This window comes from Lepisma saccharinum, chromosome 3 (genome assembly GCF_977018435.1).
Source record: "Lepisma saccharinum chromosome 3, izLepSacc3.1, whole genome shotgun sequence".
Taxonomy (NCBI): Eukaryota; Metazoa; Arthropoda; class Insecta; order Zygentoma; family Lepismatidae; genus Lepisma; species Lepisma saccharinum.
In genome coordinates, this window is record NC_139231.1 from 136,990,886 (window position 1) to 137,015,537 (window position 24,652).

The following is a 24,652-nucleotide window of genomic DNA, read 5'->3' on the forward strand; positions in this document are numbered from 1 at the left end:
TTGAGAAAGGAAAAAGTTTGAGAAACAGAAAAAGAAAGACACAAAATGCAAAGCGGAAAGAGACAGATATAAATATAGAATCGATTTAAATAGCAATGGGAATATTTTAGTGGGAAGACATTACTCACAACATTCTTTAAATAATTCCAGAATTTGCCTAAAAATGAGAAAGCCAGAGTTCTACATATTTGCTGGGTACCTTGTTTGTGTCAATCTGTATTATCACCTCAATTTTTGTTTGTTGTAATCTCCGTCACCTATGTACTTACTAGCTGTGTCTTGCGTGAAAAAAGATGAACAGGAGTTTCAAAGAATTTTATCTTTCAGTTTCATGATAACTCGACTGGAACGTCACGTGACAGTTTAATTTTTTGCGTAACCCTGACTGTTAGCATCTTAGACGTGATAAAAATGTAGGCGAAGGCTACGGGAAAAACAATCGGTCCGGACTGTTAGCGTTTCCCAACTGAAGGAAGAGAACAGGGTTTCTCCACATATGGCGGTGACTATGTAAAGCCACCGTCAATCATAATAGTAAAAGAAGGAATGCACGAATGAGCAGGACCACGTCTAGGTCTTCCCCTAGTATGCCTGGGCCTAAGTGCTTAAAATAAATTAAAGAGAGGAAATGAAAGATAGAGAAATTGAGGGAATATAAGAAAAAGCGAGAAACAGAGGAAGAAAAAAAATAAAAAAGGAAAGAGGGAAACGGAAGAAAAGGGAGAAAAGAGAGAAAGAAAGAGAAACAACAACGAAACAGGGAAACAAAAAAGATAAACTGAGGATTAAAAAGAGATAATAATAGAAGAAAAGAGAGAAACAGGAAGAAAAAGGGAGATTAAGAGAAAGAAAGAGAGAAACATGAAAATGAGATAATAAAAAGAGAAACAGAAAGAAAGAGCGAAGGAAACAGGAAGGCAAAGAGAAAACAAAACAAAGTAAGAGAGAAACAGGAAGAAAAAGGGAGATTAATATAAAGAAAGAGAGCAACAGGAAAATGAGATAATAAAAAAGAGAAACAGAAAGAAAGAGCGAAGGAAACAGGAAGACAAAGAGAAAACAAAACAAAGTAAGAGAGAAACAGGAAGAAAAAGGGAGATTGAGAGAAAGAAAGAGAGCAACAGGAAAATGATATAATAAAAAAGAGAAACAGAAAGAAAGAGCGAAGAAAACAGGAAGACAAAGAGAAAACAAAACAAAGTAAGAGTGAAATAGTGAGAGATGGAATAAAAGAACAAGAGGGGGTGAAACAAGAAGAAGAAGATAAAAGAAGAGAGAGAAGCAGGGAAAGAAAGAAGGAAAAGAAAGAAATAGAGAGAGAGAATAGGAAAGGAAGGAAAACAGAGAAGCAAAGGTAAAACAAGAAAATTAAATACAGAAAGAGAGACAGGAAAGAGAAACAGAAAGGAAGGACAAGAAAAGAAAGAAAGAGACGCAGAGGAAGAATCTCTACATTGCAGTCTCCAGTTCATATACGTGCCTATTTTTATTTGGATTCATCTATTTTTGCACATCCAAAAAATGCTACACAGTGTTTATTGAATTTTTATAATTTCCTGAGGTTTCTTAACCGCTTTCTGCTAGTTCTTGTACATTTTAGTCACATTCAAAGATCGAAATCAAGCCCTAGAACTGTTGCAGACTAACGAGGCTCTGGCGTCTGGTCTCACAGCCAGTATAACCATCTGTAGGAACTGTGTTGTGTCGTCCATTTGTGTTTGTGCCTTCATCCGTCTTATCGTGTCACCATTCAACCCCATCGTAGTGTGAGTATATTCTGGTCCAGTGGCAGCGATTAGGGGCGGCGTGGGGTTTTTTACACCTTGCCCCCCTAGTTTTGGAACCCATTGCCGCCACTGTTCTGGTCCATTCCTAACGCTGCAGTTGCTTCCACGATGTGGTTCGCCAGTGTGTTGTTTTCGGGATTCGAACCCTCGAACTCTCCATCTCCAACGTTCTCATTATGACGTTCGTCTTTTGGCACCCTGGCTTAGCGGACAAAACTTGCAGAAAATGGACGTAAAATGACCCAATTTAATCAAACACTCAAAAGTCCAACGGTAGTTCTGATCACACGGCGAGGAGTTGGGGGAAGCTTTTGCAACCTGTCGAGAAATGAACCTGGGTCTGGGGTGGTATCATTGGTGCGGTCATCCGATGACGACCGATCGTGCCCGAAGGCAACCGAAAATGGTAACTCGGGACCTGTTTGATTCTGTAGAGGCGGAACGGCATAATCGCGACATTTAGCAGATTGTAAACAGTCCCGGAGACAAGCTTGTGTGAAAAGTGATAGAGAGGGAGGGGAGGGGAAAGGAGGGGAGGTGAGTACCGCGTGCTCTTGCCAGAATGAGGGCAAGGAAGCGTTCTGCCATAGCCGGCCTTCCTCACTTGGTGACGCTTAACCTTGTGTTTTTCTGTGGCCCCGAAAGGGGAAGGATTTGACGGCCGCGCTGTAAAAGTGAAACTTACATTTCGCTGCTTAGTCTGGCTGTGGTCGCCGTGCTGTGTACATCGTGGCGTGTTTTCTAATTTTTCCCCCCTCCCTGCGAGCTTCACTTTTACTCGCGCGGTTTCATCTCGGTGGTGGTGTGCGTGCGCGCGCGGACATTGGAACGTAATTCGCGACGTTTTTTTTCCAACCCCCTCCCCCCTCAAAGGATGCGGAAGAAGTGTTGTAGTGTTTGTGTGGCAGGATACTTCCAATAATTGAGCATACTGATTTGGTGTTGTTTTTAGTGCGTGTACTTGTGCGTGTTGGATGATACACGTGAGGATGTTGACATCGTCAGTGTTGTTGATTGGAATCGTTGATTGGACTGATTGATTCATACACGTTAGTGTTGCGGTGTTACTTGACAAAAATTGTGTTGATGTTTCTTGATAGTGTCTTTTAGTGTTTGGGAGTGTTTTAGTGTGGCGCCGAATTTGTTTTAGAGAAATCTTGGATCTTTATACTCTTTTTTGGATTATGGTTCAGTCCAGGTGAGTTACGTTTTGATTCATGTTTCGTAGGAACCTCAATTTGTAGCTCTGTGGGTCTGAATTATTCTATCCAAATTCTTTTCGCCCTTTGCAACCGTAGAAGTTTGAACTTTTGACTGAAACGCGCATTTGTTGTTGACATGCATCAGCATGGTATTCCAGATGTATCATGAAGCATTGTCACGTGATTCAAGTCAAAGTTGTTGATAATAGTCAAGAACCTTTGCGATTCGAGCTACTGTGACAAATCTACTTACACCTACCATCAGGACTATATCCAGAATTTTCCATCTGGGGGTGTAAGTTCATATTTAAGGGGTGTGTAAGGGTATATTTTGAGCCAAAATGACCATAAGTTGGGCACTTGTGAAAAATTTTAAGGGGTGTTGAGGATATTTGGGGGATTAGGGGTGTGTGATTAAATCACTGTCTGCCATTATTTATTCGTTGATAGAATAAGATATAAATGGGATTGCAACGATAGTGCACAAGTTAACTTTATGCACAGACGTGTTGATGGGATATACCCCTTCCGTTTAAAATGAAACCCGAAATGATGCGTGCCTCCAAGAAGATTCGAACCTGAGACTGCTTGATTACAAGGCGCCAGCGTTAACCACCACGCTATCGAGGAGATCGTAATAGATGGCGGAAGTAACCCGGTTGGTTCAAGGCAGTGTTGAGGAACATCTGGGCAAATGACGTTCTTGGAGCATGGGTTCAGTGTTCATATGACATCATAGCATAAGATCCCATCTGTAGCTTCGTAAAACTAGGCAATTTGGAAGTAAATAAACACAGAAGAGAGAACAGTAGCGAATGTTTAGAAGAGCTACGAGTTCAATAAGCGGATAGACTGGGAAAGGACATCATAGCTGTGCTTCTCTCGCAAGAGATATCTCGTCAAAGATGCTGTGGTCCAGGATAGTCCGATTGGAGTTTTCTATACGACGAGATGTTCATCTTGCTCTCTGTAGTGAGAGGAAACGTGGAGGTGTCTTAAGCCTAGGTTCGATCCTCCTCGATACAGGCTCGTGGCCAGAATTTTATTTCGGAGGGGGGCTCATCCCTTATCAGCAGCAGTCATCTAAATGGGAAAAAGTGGGGGCATAGAACCCCTTAGTATGAATTTCTCAGTACTCATAACTTACGATGTTTAATTATACTAAGGAAGTAAAATTAATTACCACTATATGTTATTTAAATTAGATATTTGTAGGATTTCGGGGGGGGCTTCAGCTTCCCGAGCCCTCCCCCTGGCTACGTGCCTAACTCGATACATATTTTATAAAGCGCGCGTGCACGTACACTTCTAGCGACAACAATAGCGTAAAGGTTGATGCCCGTTGTGTTTGACAAACGCCGTATCGCAGAATGTAAACAAAATCAAGGAAGAATTTCAACCCTCCGTGCTTTACGATTTGTCAACGTAATTCCATTCTTATTGAGCTCCCACGTAGCCAAACGGTTACCATTCTCTCCTTTGGCGAAAAGTGATTCTGGGTTCGCTTCCCGGCAGGACGTCCACATATCCTGTGTTAACCCATGATGAAGACAATTAGGGAGCTACGTGGAAGTGACATACTAGAGACTCCAGTCTCGAGAGCCGGTGAACAGCGACGATGGGACTCAATTTTTTAGTTCAGTTTAGTTATTGTATTAATACAAGTCGCTCTGACACTTGCCCCGAGTTCGAATTATAGGATGAGCCAAGTTCCGTGGCGAAGTGGTTAGATCAGCGAATCCCGGTCTGGGCATGATGTTCTTATGATTATCCCTTCATCACCATATCATCACTCATCCTCATTTCTGCGGTTAGCCAAAAGTGGCAAAAAAGCGAAGTGAACTAAACCAATCCAATAAATTAAAGGACTAATGTTTTTCGTCTCCTGTTTAGCTTATTCATAGTCCTGAAACCCCGGGTTCGATACCCGGTCAAGGCACAAGTGGTTCGGATCTCACTTTAAACTGTAGGTCCAGTCCCGATTAGCCTTCGTGTGCATAGAGTGGACTTAAAACCTAAACCTCAACTTCAAAAAACTCAAGATTCATAGTCCTAAAACACCATGACCAACCTAGTTTATTACAGATGATAATGGATATATTGATACAGCCTACTCAGCAACATAGGGGCGCAAGGTACTTTCTGTCCACATCCCAAATCCATGAATGCCAGGGCTAGCCAAGCAGCCTTTTCATTGGATGACGCGTGGTCAGCGCATCGAGTACCATCGCCCCGCTTTCTGGCTACTGTTACCCCAAAGGAGCTTTTCAATTGTCCTCATGATGCTGGGCCAATGCCAAAATTTTGGAGCTCCTAGCGGAAATCGAATCCGAGACTGCTCGCACCAAAGGTTTGATTACTCGGGAGCCCATTATGTACATTTACTAAATATGCCAATCCCCCCCCCCCCCCCCGTTCAAATGTATTTAAGTTGGTTCTACTGCCAGTAAACCTGTACACTTGACATTAACAACGAACAACATCTGACTGTTGTGGCCTATATCTGTTCACCCAAGTTACTTCTTGCAAGTAACAAGTGTTAGGTTTCTACCCCAATAGTCCCTGTCCATAAATTGGCGGAAAACGTAGACTGTCCTATCCAAACTACAGTATCGAATGCTTTCTCTAATCGCCGTTAACACCAAGAACAGAAGCAGCTACTGCTACCTACAAAAGAATTCATACTTCAAATATGTCCGTGCTAAGCGTGTGCATCAGTTGAAAGAATCTTTACTTAATTTCAGTTTCGTAACTGTATGGAACCATGTTTTCTAGCAATGATCAGCGATTGCATATAATAAGAACGAACTTTGATCCAATGATTGCGAAAATGAAAATGAAGGGACAGTCGCAAACACACATGGACAGGACATAACATAGGTCCCAAAGGCGACTATACTGGCTGTAGATCCAGATGCCAGAGCCTCGTTAGTATGCCAAATACAGTCCAGAGTGTAGTAAGTGGAAGAGAGGTGAATGGCGTATCCCAGAGCTAGCCTTGTATTTGTATCTAGGTTAATTTACGTCGCATTTTCACCTAAGTGAATTGCGACGATGAAAATGAACTGCGAATTGCTGAACGTCAACGCCTTACCAAGGATTCGAACCGAGGGAAACAGCCTTTGAAAGAGCGAAAACCCTCAAAACGGAAAAATTCGACCTTTGTGTCAAACCCGCTCGCTCCCCATTACCAACCCAGCAGTGTTTCTCCACCGCGGCTCAGCCTTGGGGAAAACAGAAACGTCCTCATCGGCCCTGGAATAACAGTTAGCACTCCGAGGTCACCGTGTCGACCTCGGCTGACAAGTCAATCCGTCGAACGCTAAGGTGAGTGTCGTCGTCAATCGGCCGCAGATAGCTTGTGGCGAACCAGGAGGCATTCGTGTTCCTCCTGGGCGCTTTTCGTCAACGCTGGACTGCCAAGGGCAATTTCTCTTTCACACATGCCTCGTTGGGATGTAGCGGTCGTCTTTTGGCTGCCTGGTGAATCGGAAATTGGTCATTACGGTTGGTGACAATCGCGACGTGTGATATGACCTTTGTTGGACCTTCTGTTGTACGACATTCCGTTCTTGTCCATTATCTGCTACTCTCCTTGGAAGTTATTTCTCACGGTCTTCAGTGGTTTCGTTAACATTATCACCACCTTTTTGATGGCTACATGTTTTGGTTTCTTGTCCACACACATCGCTTTATCTGTACATTCTATACGCGCGGAACACAACATGCATCAATTAACACGAATATGTTAACTCCAATAACAAATTAAAATGCATAAATTGCCAATTATGTATTTCTGATGCATCAAAATGATACTTTTATCATCTCCTGTTCTGTGTGACCCATTAAAAATTCATCACCTGACACTGTCATTTCAAAGAAATAAAGATAACTGCCGATTGATTTAAAATTTTTGGGTGCGTCGGCACGTATGGCCATTTTGCACCCTTCAGCTTATACGGGGAAAAAACCCTTGCCTTAAAATTTAAAAAAAAGGTGTAAAGAGGTTAAAAATGCAGGCTGTAAAGGGACCTGTATAGGACAAACACAACACATTAAGAAGGTAGTGTAAAAGACATGCTCTTCTCAAAAACTTAAAAACATTGGTTAAAACACTGGCATCGCCTTTCAACATAGCTGACAAATCGTTGGGAATGTTAAAACCCAGTCTGAGATAATTAAAATCGAGAAGTGTGTGCCTAACACTTAAAACTATGTTGCAGGTACAACACTGTGAAGAGTCCAGCCCTTCAGCAAATGACGATGTGTTCATGCATTTCTGATACTTTGGGTGTATTTAGAACCAAAGCCACCATATTGGGCATTTTAAGATCAATATACTTGTTGAGAGGTATAAAGAACTAAGAAGGAAAGCACATAAGATATGCAAGGAAAAGAAGAAAATGATGTATAAAAAGAAGATGCAAGAAATAGAAGAACTAAATCAGCAAAGTGAAATAAGAAAATTCTATAGAGCTATAAATAGAATGAGAATAGGATTTGAGCCAAGAATAGAAGTATGTAAGGACAAGAATGGGAAAGTAATTGTAGAAGAGAATCAGATACTCAATAGATGGGCAGAGCACTTTAAAGAGATTTTGAATAAAGTGGAAGACCAAGAAGAAGAGCAGTATAATAGGAATATACGAAATAGGGATGATCATGAGGTACAAGTACCTAGTATTGAAGAAGTTGAATCTGTAATGAAGAAAATGAGTAATAATAGAGTTCCAGGCGAGGATGAAGTGATAATTGAACTTATCAAACTTGGTGGTAAGGCATTGTTGGCAGCAATACATAGATTGATTGTAATGATATGGGAAAATGAAACAATGCCCCATAAATGGAAATCTGGAATAATATGTGGAAATTACAGAGGCATCACACTTCTTAGTGTGGTCTATAAGATCCTGTCAGGATTGATCAGTGAGAGAATACAATGTTACACAGAAGATATACTGGGAGAGTACCAATGTGGATTTCGCACTGGCAGAAGCACTACTGATCAGATATTTATAATTAGACAGATGATGGAAAAGTTTTATGAACATGATGTGGATTTGCATTTTTTATTTGTTGACTTCAGGCAGGCTTTTGACAGTGTTAATCGAAATGAACTGTTTAAGGTACTTGAAGAGTATAATATTCCCCTCAAAATAATAAGACTAATAAGAATGACTATGAGTGGTACTAAGGCACGAGTGAAAGTTTGTAGTAAACTGAGCGAAGAGTTTAAATTCAATACAGGAGTGAATAAAGGGGATGGCCTTTCGGCAATATTATTTAATCTAGCATTGCACAAAGTAATGAATGTAGTTGACCAAAAGGGAACCATATTTGGAAAGTCCAGTCAAATATGCGCATATGCAGACGATGTTACAATCATTTCTAGAACAATAAGAACACTTAAACAAATCTATGAGCAAATGGAGAGAGAAGCAAAAAAAAATAGGACTCACTGTAAATGAAAGAAAGACAAAGTATATGAGAATGTCTAACTCTGAGATCAGAAGAGCACCTCAACATCTGACAATTGGAGATAATAAGTTTGAGGGAGTTCCTTGTTTTAAATATCTGGGGACAATGGTATATAGTGATAATGATATCAGTAAAGTAATAAAGGAAAGAATACAGGCAGGCAATCGTGCATATTTTGCAAATATGCAGTTGTTTAGAAATAGACTGATCACAAGAAATGCAAAGCTTAAAATTTATAAGACACTGGTACGACCAGTTGTAACTTATGGATCAGATAATTGGACTTTGAAACTGTCAGATGAAAATGCCCTCAGAATATTTGAGAGAAGAATATTAAGAAAGATATATGGACCTGTGAAGGAAGATGACGACTGGAGAATAAGATATAATGCAGAGCTAGATGATTTAATAAAAGGCCAAGATATAGTGAGATTTGTGAAAGCCCAGAGAATAAAGTGGTTGGGGCATGTGGAGAGAATGATGGAATACCGGATGCCAAGAGGAATGTTGAAAGAAAAGCTTCACCATGCAAGAAGAAAGGGCAGGCCCCGACTTCGATGGATAGACGACGTCGCTGCAAACTTGCGGACAATGAAAATTAAAGGATGGAGGAGAAGAATTGATGATAGATTGGAATGGAGGCTGATTGTGGAGGAGGCCAAGGCCCACCAAGGGCTGTAGAGCCAGAGAGAGAGAGATACTTGTTGAGAAAATTTTGGGGGTTGTGGATGAATTAATGTTCTGGACACCCGTGACCTGTTACACGAAAAAAACAAGGAAGTTACGTATTGGTCTACCAGCCAGTACGACTGTATATAAGTAATAAAACTATATGTATTGTCAGAGAACTTTTGTTGAAGGCTGAAACACTTTTCTTAGGAAAGCAGCTCACTTGTGGAGTGTGAGTTTGTTAAAGTCTACTTTATGCACAGATAGGCCAATCGGGACAGGACTTGCAGTTTAAAGTAGACTCCGAACCACTATGTGTCTCCACCGGGTATCGATTCCAGCTCGCTTGCAGAGATCTGCATGTAATTTAATGTGTTGGACGAGGTACGAGAAGATCCCGAGTGACACCGCTAGTAGTATCAAGTCCCGTTTGTTGATGGTTGGAATTGAAACCATGGGGACACGTATCGAAATGTGATACGCCGCGAGTTTGAACCCAAGACCCGTGGCCTCGAAGCACGTACGCCAACGCCAGAAAATTAACTTCTGACGATGATGTCGTGACAGAGTTTCTTCTCAGATCAATGAAAGGTCTCAATATGGTCTCATATGTACTTTCCATTCACTTTCCCCGTAAGTTTACACTAATGTCTTCCGGTTATTTTCGGAAAAGGCAAATGACTTTCACTGAAACGAGAAACTACGATATTTCCCATAATGCACGCATTTCTGAACGTTTTCACAGTTTCCATGTATTTTATTTTGTCCTTTTCTTTTCGTCTCGTATTTGCTTCCTTATTCCTTCATTCCCTTCCTTTCTATTTCAGTTAGCCACTCGTCTGCTTCTTGGGTTAATCGCGACGATGAGGAAGAATGATGTACTGATAAAGGATAAACATAGTTCAAACCTCAGACCTCTGTCTTCATAGCAAATTATATTGACTGATCCAGTCCTTTTATCTTTTTATAACTTGTTTCTAGGTTTTTCTCTTTCCTTCATACACGAACAATGTTCTTTCATGTATTGTTTTCTTGTAATGTCATTATACTATGCCGACAGATTCAATATGGTAAGTTTTTGTTTCCTTCTGATTTCGGGACTTTTCAAATTTACATAATTCTCTTATCAAATTTCCCAAGTCTTTGTTCTTGCTTCCTGTTGTTTCTTATTCTGCCTAGTTCCTCTTCTGTTAATCTATCGAATTATGTTTTCTTTCTATCATTTTGTTCATTTTTCGTGTTTGATTTTTTGCTTATCAAATGAACCCTCGTGACACGAATGGAATACGCTATGTGACTAAGTGACATTTTTAACCAATAAGATTCTGTAGAATTAACATAACAGTGCAACTACACATAGACTGTTACAACTTACGGTAACATTTACAAAAACGGGGCGCAACCTTTTTTTATTTACCTTCGAATATTTTATCATGTATAAAGATAGACATAGATAGTGTAAAATACCATTTTCAAGAACTGAGGTATTACATTTCCGTTAATACTTGAAAAACTGTCATGGACAATTTTTACATCCAAATTTGACTATTTTAGATCGTAATTTCTCTAGTCAACTCATTACAGTGTGTATGTAAAAGCGCCGTATTAAATTGTTGTGCCTACACACAGGCATCGAATTAGGAAGTGAAGAGCAGGCACCAAGAATAATCGGGTTGGATACCTGACAATACTCGATTGCTTAAGACACTATCGCCACTCAACCTTCTAGATGATTACACACACTACTTATTGTGCCATTATTCACACCTCTAGTGAAGGCTCATCGTATTAAAGAATACTTAGCCAGAAAGTTGGAGGTCATGGATTTAAGTCCTGGTTCCGTCATTCTTATCTGTTTCATTTCAAATTCCGGAATAGCTCTACTTCAAGGATACTTTAGAGACTTCAGTGTCATTTTACTTGAATGTTTCTAGTCATTGTTCTTTTAGATTCATGATTTGGGTTCTTTCACTATCAGAAATACAACTGAACTCAATGATTCAACCTCAAAGGTTGACTGGAGATAACGTCTAAAACCGTCAAATTTCGCTGTCCACCAACTACCGTTAAACAAATACCACAACCGTTTTTAAGTATTGACGGTTCTTATACTGTTAACCCAATTAATGTACATTTAATGATTCGTTCCTTTTTAAATACTTATGGTGCGTACAAATCTTATCTTAAAGCAAGATAAATTTTTAAATTTAAAATTGAAAGTTTTTTATTGTATGTCTCATACTGTAGCGTAGCCTTTTATGTATAATATGTCTGAGTTTTGTGTGTTCAGTTTACCAAACGGTTACCGGTCATCTTTACTTGTCATTCTGGCCATGGCACTCACGAAAAACGGTTGCGTTTTTGTAAATTAACATGCAGATTCTTAAATCTTAACGGTATTTTATCATGTGGCTCTAGTTTGGTGACAGGTGGTCAACACATTCTTTAGACAGTGTTGTGAAAAAAGATTCGAAAACAAATCACGTATCAAAATTATGAGGTATATATTACGTTCTCTTTCGCAATACTTCCTCTTCCTACATCCCATTAATATTTTCCTCATCCATTCGTGAGAGGCTAATTTTTGCAGATCTTGAAAAATGAAGGGTTGCGATTTCATGTGTTCCGCTCTTAACTCTATCATTAAAAAAAGGAAACGCCAATTATCCTCATCATATTACAACCTGCTCAATACTTGTCCCGCGAGAAATCCCTCCAGTCGCCTAACCGGAAGCTGGTGCGGACGGAATCGGTTCTGCCGTCCTCTTCTCATCTATTGCGAGATTTAACAGCTTGTTGCATCGTGATTAAGAAGCGCTCCTGGAAAGGACCAATCGTGTTGTTCCCACATATGTTCCCCAGTACTTATTTCTCTATGCGTTTAACACTTTCAAATGATGCGAATGTCTGTTGAAAGAATGTGAGAACCCAATTTTCTTTCGTCTGCCACAAGACCAGTACTCAGTACTGCAAAATTGAATTCAGTATACCATTAACGAGACATACTTTTTTTCCTCTATCGTAAATACCCTAAGACAGTAGTTCTCAAGCTTCGTGAGACCGCGTTCCAGTAAATTTTTATTTTTTGTAAAGTCGATGCCTCGATCCCAACAATTTTACTTGCAAATACCTTAGAAATACAGACAAGGGAGGAAAACGTTCACAGCTGAGGTTGGGAAGTGAAGGATCTCTTATACATACAATAATGGAATGGGTTGGGTATGGGAAGAGGAAGGAAAGGGGGGGGGCATTTCAACGGAAAACCAGATCAGAGACAGATTACTGGATATAGACAGACAAGAAATAACAGCAGTCTGCCAAACGAAGTCCTCAATCAGGGAACAGTTAAGAGTAAGAGAATGGGAGAAAGCGAAATATATTAATGTTGTGGGGAAAAAGAGGAAAGAGGCGCGCTGGCATGGTTCAGACTAGGGGGATGGAAACATTTAAGGAAGAGAAACTAAGAAGGGGAAACGATATGTTCTATGTGTGATGGAGAGGAGACGGACGAGCATATCCTCCTGAACTGCCCTTCTACACGTGACCTAAGGGACAGGTTTCTGAAAAACTTAACAGCGAGGGAGGTGATGGAAGTGGTAAACGATAGAATATAGACAAAAGAAGCGGCACAACAAGTGGCGAAATACCTGTGGGAAGTAAGAGACCAGCGGGGGAAAGCTATTAGAGAAGACAGCGAAATTAGTGATCATGCTCAAACCGAGCCATCTTTATAGTGTAACGTAAAGTGTAAACACCCCTTATCACACATAAAGAAGAGGGGAGAATGGGAGTGTAAAAGGCAGCCCGAGAAATAGTGCAAGGGGAAAGTTTGTGTGGGAAGTGAAAGATTGGAATAGAGGTATATAGAGACTGGACACTAAAGGAACCAGACACACAACTTTATTTGATTGCTAAACTATACTTATTATGTCTAATTTTCTTATATCTGATCAACTACTAATACTATCTGTATATTAACGTAAAGAGGGTACAATATTAATACATGACTGTAAGGGAAGAGAAAGTGTGTGTAAAGAAAAATTTACGTATTGTGTACAGCGTACAGCTCGTACAAGGGAAATACAAATAAATACAAATACCTTTCTTAGCTTTTTAACTTTATACGTTAATTAATATGTACCCTTGAAATTAAATATTAATAAAAAAAAATATAACAATAATAAATAGCAATGTTCGATTATGTTTAGACATGTTCACAAATGTAAAATTAGGTTTAAATTAGTTGTAAACCACTAGAGCTAATGAAATCTTATAGTTTCCTCAGGCCAACATCATTAGATTTGATAAGTGCTGACTTTCATTGGCATGTTGCAGTTTGAACGTCGAAAAAATTCAGTTAATCAAAATACTTCCACTACAAAATATTTGGGTCTCCCCAATGGCGTAGTGGTATCGTCGTCGCCTTGTATTCAAAAGTTTCAGAGTTCGATACCTGGTGTAGGCACATTGCACAGTTAAGTGGTTCAGATCACACTTTAAACTGTAGATTGGGTCCATCTGTGCATACAGTGGACTTCAAAAAACAATTTAAGCAGACTGCAAAATATTTGTCTATGGGTACGCCAACAAAATGCTACTTAATATTTATATCCTTCACGAACAGTGACGCCAACTTCAAATTAATATTGGGGTGGCAACATTGAGGAACGATATGTGTAATAATGTTCTCCTCTTGAGCAATTGTGGGAGGGAGGGATAGAAGGTGCCTTGTCCCCAAAGTTGGTGCATGTGTCTTGGCTATGTCTTACTTAAATTCCTTTTCTTTTTTTTTTATCCATTCGACATTTCCATATTGTGCAGCAAGCACCTAGTATATAGCATTGCTTTTGCAGTGTAATTGTTTGAAAAGTTTAGCGTTGACTCACTCACATGATTCATAATCGCTCGTATATTCATCATAATCATGATGGTTGTTACTGTGAGTCCTTCAGGAAGGCCCACACTAGAAAGTCATGTTTGTCGAGAAATGTTAAATCGCTTTTGATACAGTCTTGCCAAATCATAGTTTAAATATAGCTTTCCTGTTACTTTGTGATTTGTGACTAGTCGGCACTGGACCTACTGTGTGAAGCGGTGTCCGAACATCATCTTACAACAAAGCCTGTGCAGACACACTTTGTTTGTGACAGAGGTTGAAGATAATTGTATTACTGATATATGCGGATGAAGTGAAATAATTGCGGTATCTGATTTGATTTTTGTTATTTAGAGTCGCTTTTATGTAACTTTTGGCTAATTGCGACGATGAGGATGAGTGATGATATGATTTAATTGATGAAGGGGCACTCAGAAAGTACACCCATTCCCAGGCCGGGATTCGAATCCGTGAACTCTGGCGTCGTAGCGTGCGTGCTATGCTAACCACTCGGCAATTGCAGTCTCGTGTGGCAGATATGTTGATGCTGCAATACATGACCTACCATTGATGACGTTACGTATAAGCGCTGCACGCTCCTTCTTTTAAGAATGTCCATTGGTCGGATTCCTTTCTAAAGAGTAGGTCCAGTCAATCTGAGCACAGAAGTGGATTTGAGGGGTGTAAGGGGGTGCCCCTTTCCTATGGCACCCCAATATATCAACCTTCCTTCCATGTAATACACTCTGAACTTTATTTTGCAGACGAGCAATGTTCTGGCGCCTGGAGTAACAGTCAGTATAATCCTCTGTATAGGGTTCGTGTTTTGTCATCTAAATATGTTTGTGATCGTCTCTTCATCAGTCTCATCCTATCATTATTCATCCTCATCTTCGCAGCAGAAACGCGAAGTAAAATAAATAAAATCCATTCATTCAAGTGGACTTGAAACAAATTGATACCAACACAGTCTTGAGGGAACTCTACAATTGATTTCCTGAGTTCCTGTTGTAATATAGTGATACAATTCTGTGTTACGACAACCGGACAAAAAAAAATAAGCTGCGGTTCCCTAAGAGAAAAAAGTCTCCCCCAGTTTCAGTGGTCAACGGATTTCTAGCCTTGTGAAATTTCACTGCCTTTTGTTCGTGGAGTGACGTGACGAATAAGGTCACTGACACCTGCTCTTTCGGCTCACGAAAAGCGACAATGAAACTGCTCATTATTGTGGGAACGAATCAAATTTCGACAACCCTTTCTTTCTCCGGATGATGCTCGGGTATGATATATTTTAACGGCAATAAATATTCTCAGAGAACTTTCTCCAGGCTGTAAATCAACGTTGAATTCTCATTGTTTGAAGCTCAGTCATATAATGAAATCTTCCTTTCTTGGCGTGAAGAAACAATGCTACAAATCATGGCAGCGTATGATGCGCTCACATATCATGCATTGTATGCTGAAGGCGGTTGGGGCTATTTTATTTTTTCATTTTTGTCAGATTTTATACTATTCTTGATTGTTATAATTTTCCTATAGTTTGCCACTGACAACTTTCACTCCTACTATTTTCCATCTCCACTAATTCTTCTCTAGCACTTACTCTTATATTCATTCTAAGCTTGTATTTTTACATGTATTTCTACAAGTCAATTTCTTAGTTTCTTACGTCACGGCAATGTCTTTTATACTTTATTCTTCGCTCTTGTATTTTGTAGCATCTATTTTCAACTCCATACCTCCTACACACCTTCATGGAGTGGTGCGAAGCACAGAGGAGCATTTTACTTTTTTTTACATCTATTTCAACTATAGAGCTTACTTTGAGCACCCACTTACTTGTTTACATCTTATTAAATTTTTAATGTCTTCCCGATGACGTAGTGAGAGGCATTGCCTTAAGATTCCACGTTATAAGATAATACAGACATAATTTCTCACACCAAACTAATTAAGTGATGTAGTCACAAAATGATTGATTTGTAATAATGATCACTGTGAAATAATGGTATGTAATTGTAGTCAGACTTTGTGCTTGGAAAGAAATGAGGATGGGCTATTTTTATTATTTATGAAAATTTGAACCAGTGCTTGTCATTTTAAGAAAAGGGAACTGAAATATTGAGTTTTATGATGAACTTGAAGTAGTTCGTGTGTTCTTAAACTAGATCCTGAAATACATTAAGCGAAATGAATGTCCACGTTATCCCTTCCTGGGATGAGAACTTATAATCTATGGAAGAAAGTATTGTTAACCACAGACTAGGCCACTGAAGGTCTGATCACATTGGCACCAGGGTGCGAAATCGCTGCACATTGGTAGGGGGAAAGGAGCAAAGAAACACACACACACATTATTTATTTATTTATATATATATATATATATATATATATATATATATATATAATGCCATTAAATATGTGTCAATTATTAAATAATCAAATTATTTTATAAAACATACAATAGGTATATTATATCGACAGTCCATTTAAAATTCGATTACAAATTTAAGATTATAATATAGGCTACTACCATTCCATTAACAATGCTTTGCGTGACTAAGGGGCAAAAATTAAGAGACATTAAGAAGATAATTGTTTTCTGTATAAAATTCACATCTAAATTCTATTACATGTTTTATTATATATTTATATACATACTTTGTGTAGCTGTCGAAAGGCGATGAGAAATGGAGAAGAAATAACAAGTCGGACTAATTTCAGTGTTCTGGGAATTGCTGGTTCAGAAGTGCCCTTAGGGATGAGGCTCTTTGTTCTCCCTTCTTTATGTACAAATTGTTTATGTTTATTGTTACAAACAAAACTCCCTCCCGGAAAAGTTTGGTGGGGGTGGGGATTTCAAGACAAGATCGTTGGTGGAGGGAATTCCCCCTGTCCCCCCAGGATTTCGCACCCTGATTGGCACACACACACACACACACACACACACACACACACACACCACAGCTCTTTTTAACGTCAATGATTCTTACGCCACCTTACGCTTCCTCTTCTCGTGTTTCAGCACGACTTGCCTTCAGAGTTTTTTGTGCTTGTGTTCTTGATCTACTTTTTTTTTTAGGCAACGTTGTTCCTTATCTCCAAAAAATAAATTATGTAATTACATCTGATCCATGTTTTCTTCTTGCTGAGTAGTTTGGGGGAAAGGTGTAAAGAGCCTAACAATGCCTAAAATAATCAACCTTATCTTCGAGTAAACTATACCTCGACATACTTATTTCCGATTTGTTAATCTTTCGGGAATTTATTTCGTATATCATCTGAGTACAGAAGTTTTTCAGCAATTGGATCCCTACGTATCCATGTCTGATAAACGCTAACGCATTCACGTTCAGGTCGAGCACTTATCGGTATGTGAGAAGAATTGTCTTGTAAAAAACCTTAGTCCTTAGGGAATGTTTGGAAGGTCGTGAGTTAAAAACCTGTTGCTGGTCATATATCCCAATGACATAACCGTGTGAGCCCCTCAGGATGGTGTAGTGGTAACGCTGTCACCTTGTAATGAAAAGGTTCCGTATTGTACCTCGGTGAAGGCACATAGTGGTTCGAATCTCACTTTAAGCTTAGGTCCATTGCCTATGCCTATCCGTGCATCAAATGGACTTCAACGACCTTGGAGCCAAATGCCTAGGTCGGAAGGATGCTTGTTGAAATCTGCGCTGTGTGAAGAAGAATGACACTATTTGAAGCATACAATAAGAAATTAGAATTACACAACTTATTTGCATACAGATTCCAAAAATTAGGTATATGAATATTGTACTTTTTTCTCTGCTATTCTACCTCTTATTAAATCGCGACGGCGGTGATGAGCGGATGAAAGAACCATTGTCTTGGGTAACAGTGTGATAGAGGATTTCCTAGCACGAAATCTTCCTGGTCTCACCTCGTCTCTCTATTTCGCCTTTCACGTTATTTATTTACTTGTGAACATAGACGAATTGCACATGTGCTGAGTCAAAAAAAAATAATTAAAAATCAAAGGATCCCCGGTAGAAGAACATTTCTCAGTGATTCGGATCCAACTTTATCCTGTTGGTCCAGTCCCAATTAGCCTATCTGAGTGTAAAGGTGGACTTAAAACAGACACTGCCAAAATCATATGTACGAACATTCACTAGAGAAGAGATCGTACACTCCTGCCAGATAAAGTTTTGATTTGATTTTTGTTATTTCTTGTACATTTGGCCAATCGCGACGATGAGGATGATATGATGAAATTCATGATGGAACATTCACAAAGACATCCATGCCTATGCCGGGATTCAAAGCATGGCGTTGTAGCGCGTCATGCTAACCACTTCGCCACGGAGGAAACAATAACGACAATAGTGACTGAAATTTTGCCTACTGTCATCTTTGCAGCTGATTGTACAGTCACGGACACTTATGGGTTGTAACAGCCCCATAGTATCATTGCAACCTAGAAGTGTCCGTGACTGTACATACTCATAACAAATTGTCGGTAACCACGTGCTCGCACAACGAAGACGTCAATTTCGAAAAATTCCCTCCTGACCACAAAGAACATTAGGAATGTTGCACAAATCCAAGATGGATTACAAAATATCAATCCGTATTTTCTCTCCCTCTTCGCCATGGCCATGCAAATCTTAATCGTTTCCAAATTCTTCACCCCCCCCCGAAAATTTCGAGTACGCGCCATTTAGAAATCGGTTAAAGCCCCGTGGCGTATCGTCCACCAAGGAAATACGCCAGAAAGTATGCGTTTCTCTCGCGCGAGTTTCCTTGACTGCCCAAACCCATTTACCTTGAGTGAATGACACACGCCTGGGCGTCCAAGGTCCTTAGCCGCTTGCATTGAGATCCTCTACTCACGTACGCTGTTTTTTTTCTGCATGTAATTTCTGCCCGCCAACATTTAACACGCCCATTCCCGCTGTCTTTTGTCTGCAATCCGTTTCCAATGACATTGCCCAAGAAGTTACGTTGCGACAGAAACATTTGCTTTCCCCCCTCTCCTGCCTTCTGAATAACTGTTCTGGCGCTACGTTGGAATTGATTATTAATTGTAATATGAGCATGAAAATATTTGGTCCTATTGAGTGGTGTCGCAACAAGGAGGTCAGGTGGAGACTCTAGCGAATCCGTGAAATTTTCTGTATACTCAATAGCTTGCATGATAAATTTTCAGAATAATTTGTAGTAGAGCGAGAGGGGGATAAAGGGGTAAAGAAAGAGTGAAACGGAGACTAATAGGTACAGAAACTAAGGAAGAATTAAAACAAAATAGAGAAAGAAAGGAAAAAAACAGATAAATAGACAAAGAAAAAGAAGGAAATACAGAATGGAGAAGGATAGAAAGAGATAAACAAGGGAAGATAGGAAGAGATAGAGAAAGAGGAAAATAGAGAGAGATAAAGAAGCAAAGGAAAATAGGGAGAGATAGAGAAACAGTGGAAGATAGAAAGAGATGGAGAAACAGCCGAGGATAGGAAGAGATAGAGAAAAATAGAAAGATAGGAAGAGAGAGAGAGAAACAGTGGAAGATAGGGAGAGATAGGGAAATAGTAGAAGATAGGAAGAGATAGAGAAACAGGAAAATAAAGAGAGATAGAGAAACAGTGGAAGATAGAAAGAGATGGAGAAACAGTCGAGGACAGGAAGAGATAAACAGTGGAAAAAGGGACGGACACACACACACACACAAACAGAGTTTGTATTAAAGTCCACTTTATGTACAGATAGGCTAATCGGGACTGGACCTACAGTTTAAAGTGGGACCCGAACCATTATGTGCCTCCACCGGGTATCGAACCCGGGACCCCTTGATTACAAGGCAACAACGATATCACTTCACTGGGAGGCCCCAGAAAGATAGATGGTTAGTGACAATTCTCGCATGATTACTCGTATGTCTATGGTTTACTGTAAGTTTCTTCAGTTTGTCTGTTTGTTCTTGGCAATTTCTTATCATTTCAAGATAGATAGCGTAGTTTCCCTATGAATAGTGACAATTTGTCAATGTTATACGAAATAATGAGCTGTTATTGTAATATGGAGAGTTGCTAATTGCTAATGATATATGCTGCCTCGGTGGCCGACTCACATTCTCGACAATGACGGTTCCAGGTTCGTGTCCCGGTCTGGGTAAATGAATGCACTTTCATCGCACGTCGCGAATAACCAAGAATGACAAAGCGACGAATTACAAAACTGCGAATACTAGATACAAATTTGGCATTTTGAATTACTTTTTGCGAATATCTAATTTTCAATTTCTTCATCGGGAAATAAACCCAGACGTTTCGGTTAACACCCAAGGCTATGCCTGGAAGAAGTGGTTAATATGCCCGATAAGGGGTGATTTTGCCTCTATTCCACGTGCTGCACCCTGGACTGTGACTTGCAGACTAACGAGGCTCTGGCGTATGGGCTTGCAGCCAGGCTAACCCTCTGTGGGAAATGCACTGTGTGTTCCATGTGTGTTTGCGACTGTCCCTTCATCAATCTTATCGTATCGTCATTCGATTTATGTTATTTAGCGTCGCTTTTCTTCCACTTTTGGCTACTCGCGACGAGGGTGAGTAATGGTATGATTAAATTCATGAAGAACACCCATGCCCAGGACGGAATTCGAACCCTGGCGTCGTAGCGCGCAATGCTAACCACTCCGCCACGGAGGCCAGCCCCAAAAGTGGCAGAAAAGCTACGTAAAATAACCTAATTCAATCAACCAATCATTGTCTCCCATTAGACAATCGCATAAATAAGGCGATTGTTACCTCTTTCGGTAGAATAAGAATTCCTATTCGTTGAATCCAAAGAAAATATGCTGACAGCTCATATACAAAAAAAATGGATCACCAGAAGAGAAGAAAGGTGTATGATTTATAATAATATGGACTGTTGAATTGTAAAAATACTTTTTTAGTGTGTTTGGATCAGTGACGTAGAAGCGTTGCTGAAGAGAAGTTCGCATATTATGATGACTTCTCAGCTTGCTTCTCCGCCGCTCATCTGCAAGATGTTTTCCTCAAAGTTGGTACTGACTATTGTTGTTCTCTCTCTTTTCAGGGCCCGATTATGCAATTATAAGATTTCAAGGTAAGTGCATATATTTTGCAATAACCTTCGCACTCACTTCTTCATAATTTGTTGCCACGGCCTTCCCCTCCCCCCTTCTCTTGCAATGTTTAAATGGTAACCCGGACAAGGTAAGAGCAATTACTGTATCGGGAGAACTTTTGCATATATTTCAATGGTGACGAGACTTTTGTTTTTGTTAAAACACATACAGCACCGTAATCTTTATTCCTGGGTTATATATTTTCTGCCGTTTAAAAAATTCACAAAAAAGAGAGAAAAAATATTATTTATTTTTTGAACATGAATGTACTGTACATGAGTGGGAATGACTAGTGTACCTGAAAAATGTTCATTTTTTGAACATGGTGTCAGTAAGATGGCGTCCTTGGTTTTGCACACATTGTCGGAGTCTCAGAGTAAATCCGCTCATGACGTTGCGTAGCATCTCCAACGGAATGTTGTGGATCTCTTGCCGAATTCGCTCCTTCAAATCATCCCTGGTTCTTGGAGGGTTGTCCTCGAATACTTTGGATTTGAGGTAACCACAAAGGAAAAAGTCAGGAGCCGTCAAATCGGGTGAACGAGCAGATCACGGAATATCGCCGAATCTGCTGATGAGACGACCAGGAAATGCGAGTCTAAGCACATCCATAGACACTCTGGCAGTATGGCTAGTTGCACCATCTTGATGGAAGAGTGTTTCTTCATCTGGGTCATAGCCATCGAGGGCAGGCAGGAAAAAGGTTACCAACATGTCAGCATAACGTTCAACGTTTACCGTCACCGTGTTACCGTGTTCATTTTCGAAAAAGTAAATGGCCGATGATTCCACGAGATGATAATGCAAACCACACTGTTACCTTTTCTGAATGGAGAGGCCTTTCATGGAGTGTGGATTAATTTCGGATGGGCGGATTTACTCTGAGACTCTGACAACGTGTGCAAAACCAAGGACGCCACCTTACTGACACCATATTAAAAAAATGAACATTTTTCAGGTACACTAGTAACTTCCACTGACGCACAGTACATTCATGTTCAAAAAATAAATAATATTTGCTCTCTCTATTTTTTGTGATTTTTTTTTAAATCTTCCCGTTTGACTGCCTCACCCTGTATAATCAAGCCTTTTGATCTGGCTTTGTGGCAGGATGAAAATAATTATGATTTATTTTGAAAGCGATTTAGAATTTGTTCTTGCTGTTGCCTTTATTTAATCTGCTGCTGCGACTTGCGTGAAAGTGGATAAATAAATGTTTGGTTGCCTGTATAGTGTATATTAAGGCTCAAAGTAAAGAATTTACATTGGTATGATACAAACGTAGATTTCCGGTGGTTTCTCATCTACAGGGCCGAATATGTACACTGCATTTTTGCCATTTACTCCTCGCAAGGACAGAGATGATGGCGAAAATTTTATCCTTTCACGCGTCTACCCTTTCTTCCATCTTACCAGTTTTCTTTTTTTCGGGGCTGCTTGCAGCCTACGTATGCCGTGGTAAACTGCCGTTGCTGGTGAAAGTAACTTAACATATTCACCAAAACTGGGTCTGCTCGTGAATTTGTCCACTTTCACTATGAAAGTCGCTGCTGCGCGACGTCGTCTGCAGACTATGAAGATGTCGACGTCAGATGGAACAGTGGGGGAGGGAGACGTAACATTTTTACTTTTCCACACAAGACGAACCTCCATTATGGCTGTTACAACACAAGATCCTCAGACTGTATCTTGCAGCCCAACGCCCGAGCGACGACAATATAAATAAGTTCGTTTAGCCGGACTATGTTCGTGTGAAATTTCTTTAATATGTTGTGTTTGTCTTGTGCAGGTCATCTTACAACCTTGCACTTTTAGTTTTTCCAAAGGGACATTTTACACCCACTGTTTTAAATTTTTAAGTAGGAATTTTAGATAAGGGGATATTTCCCAGCACACATTGAAGGGTGCAAAATGACCTCAAGTGCCGACGCACCCAAAAAAATTAATTCAATGAATCAATCAATAATGGAGAAAACAACAGAAGGGGCGTCTCCCTTGGCGTGCTGGTAACATCGCCGCCTTGTAATCAAGGGGTCCTGGGTTCGATACCCAGTGGAGGCAGGTTCGGATCCAACTTTAAATTGCAGGTCCATTTCCGATTATCCTTCCTGTGCATAAAGTTGACTTAATAACCCAAACTCATTCCAAATAAACTTTATAGAGTTTGCTCTGTTCGAAGGTTGCACAGACGCTACTGGTTTGTAATGATATCATTGGGAGTCAATGAGTTGTTGCAGCCCAGAATAGTTTCGTGGTTACCATTCATAATAACTATATAGCAGCGAAAGCAAATCACACGAAAATTCAAATCAATGGTCTAGAAGGGATTCTAAGCTGGTGCAATTTTTCAGATTTTAGAATACTGCTCTCCCGTCTGGTCCATGGAATGCCCCACTCATCTCTCTAGAATCGATTCAGTCTTTCACTTCTTCCTAGCTATACTTCCCTCATTACGCAATTTTTCATCTCCGCATCTCTTGTCTTTTCTAAACTTACAAACTGCTAATCAGCGACGTTTGCAGAATGATTTCAGTTATTTATACAAAATTGTAAATGGCAAAATCCGCTGCAACACACTTCTTGAGGAATTCCACTTTAGAGTACCTATGCGCTCAACTCGCAATACAAGATTATTTTATACAGAAAAACCTAGACTTGAAATTCGAAAAAGATCTACCTTTTACAGACTTGCCACACAATACAATGATCTATCATCAAGAATCGATATATTTTTCTCAGAGTTTGTTTGCTTTTCGGTCATCTATTAGAAGAACTGTTTGTAAATAATATCAAATAGTGCCATATTTTACTTTTTTTGTTAATTTCTACTCACTTTTGTGTTATTTTGTTACTTTTATTATTTTTTAAATATGTTTTGCTTATTATTATTATTATCTTTGCATTTTCATTTTTGACAATTTCAGTGTAAAATGGCCAACTGTGCTGTATCTTAAATTTTCTCAATAAATAAATATCATAGCGGTTTTTCGAAACGAGAGGGAAATTTGAAAAAAGCTGGCCTGGCGCCAGCCGAGCCTTAACCACTTGCTTGCATAGTGAAGTACGCGTAACGATATTTAAAAAATTGCCGACCACCTTGGAGGAGTGGTTATCACAGCGCATCATGACAGTCCCGGGTTCGAATTCTGGCCTGGTCATGGGTGTTCTTTGCGAGTGTTCCTTCATCAATGTTATCGTATCATCATTCGTCTTCCCGATTAGCCAAAAGTGGCAGAAAAAGCGAAGAAAAATAATGCAAGTCAAATCAAGCGATATAAAAAATAAAATCCGTATGAATGGGAACTAAGTAAGACATTGGTCGAATATTCTGAGAAAATTTCTTCAACAAACCAATAGTTTGTGTCCAGTCGCAACGTTGCATCTTTACTCATTGAAGCTATCGAGGCAGATTATATTGTACGAAAGGACAGTCCAACATAGGTTTTCCCATATTAATTAATTCAACGAATTGTATTCTTTAAATTGTTGCAAGGGAAATGTTTATTTATAAAGCAGTTTTTATATAATA

General features: G+C 39.7%; 1 protein-coding gene across 7 annotated transcripts in view; it reads left to right on the forward strand.

Moving 5' to 3' along the window:
• Positions 1-24,652, forward strand: part of Eip74EF (Ecdysone-induced protein E74) — a 776,515-nt gene that overhangs the window by 157,519 nt on the left and 594,344 nt on the right. For 6 of the 7 annotated variants that reach the window (XM_083119484.1, XM_083119487.1, XM_083119488.1 and 3 more), the window contains exon 3: positions 21,072-21,101. The gene's annotated coding sequence lies outside the window, so the exon portion shown is untranslated. Of the gene's footprint in view, positions 1-2,511; positions 2,986-21,071; positions 21,102-24,652 lie in introns of those variants that run through there. The other variant, XM_083119485.1, reaches the window with a different exon arrangement.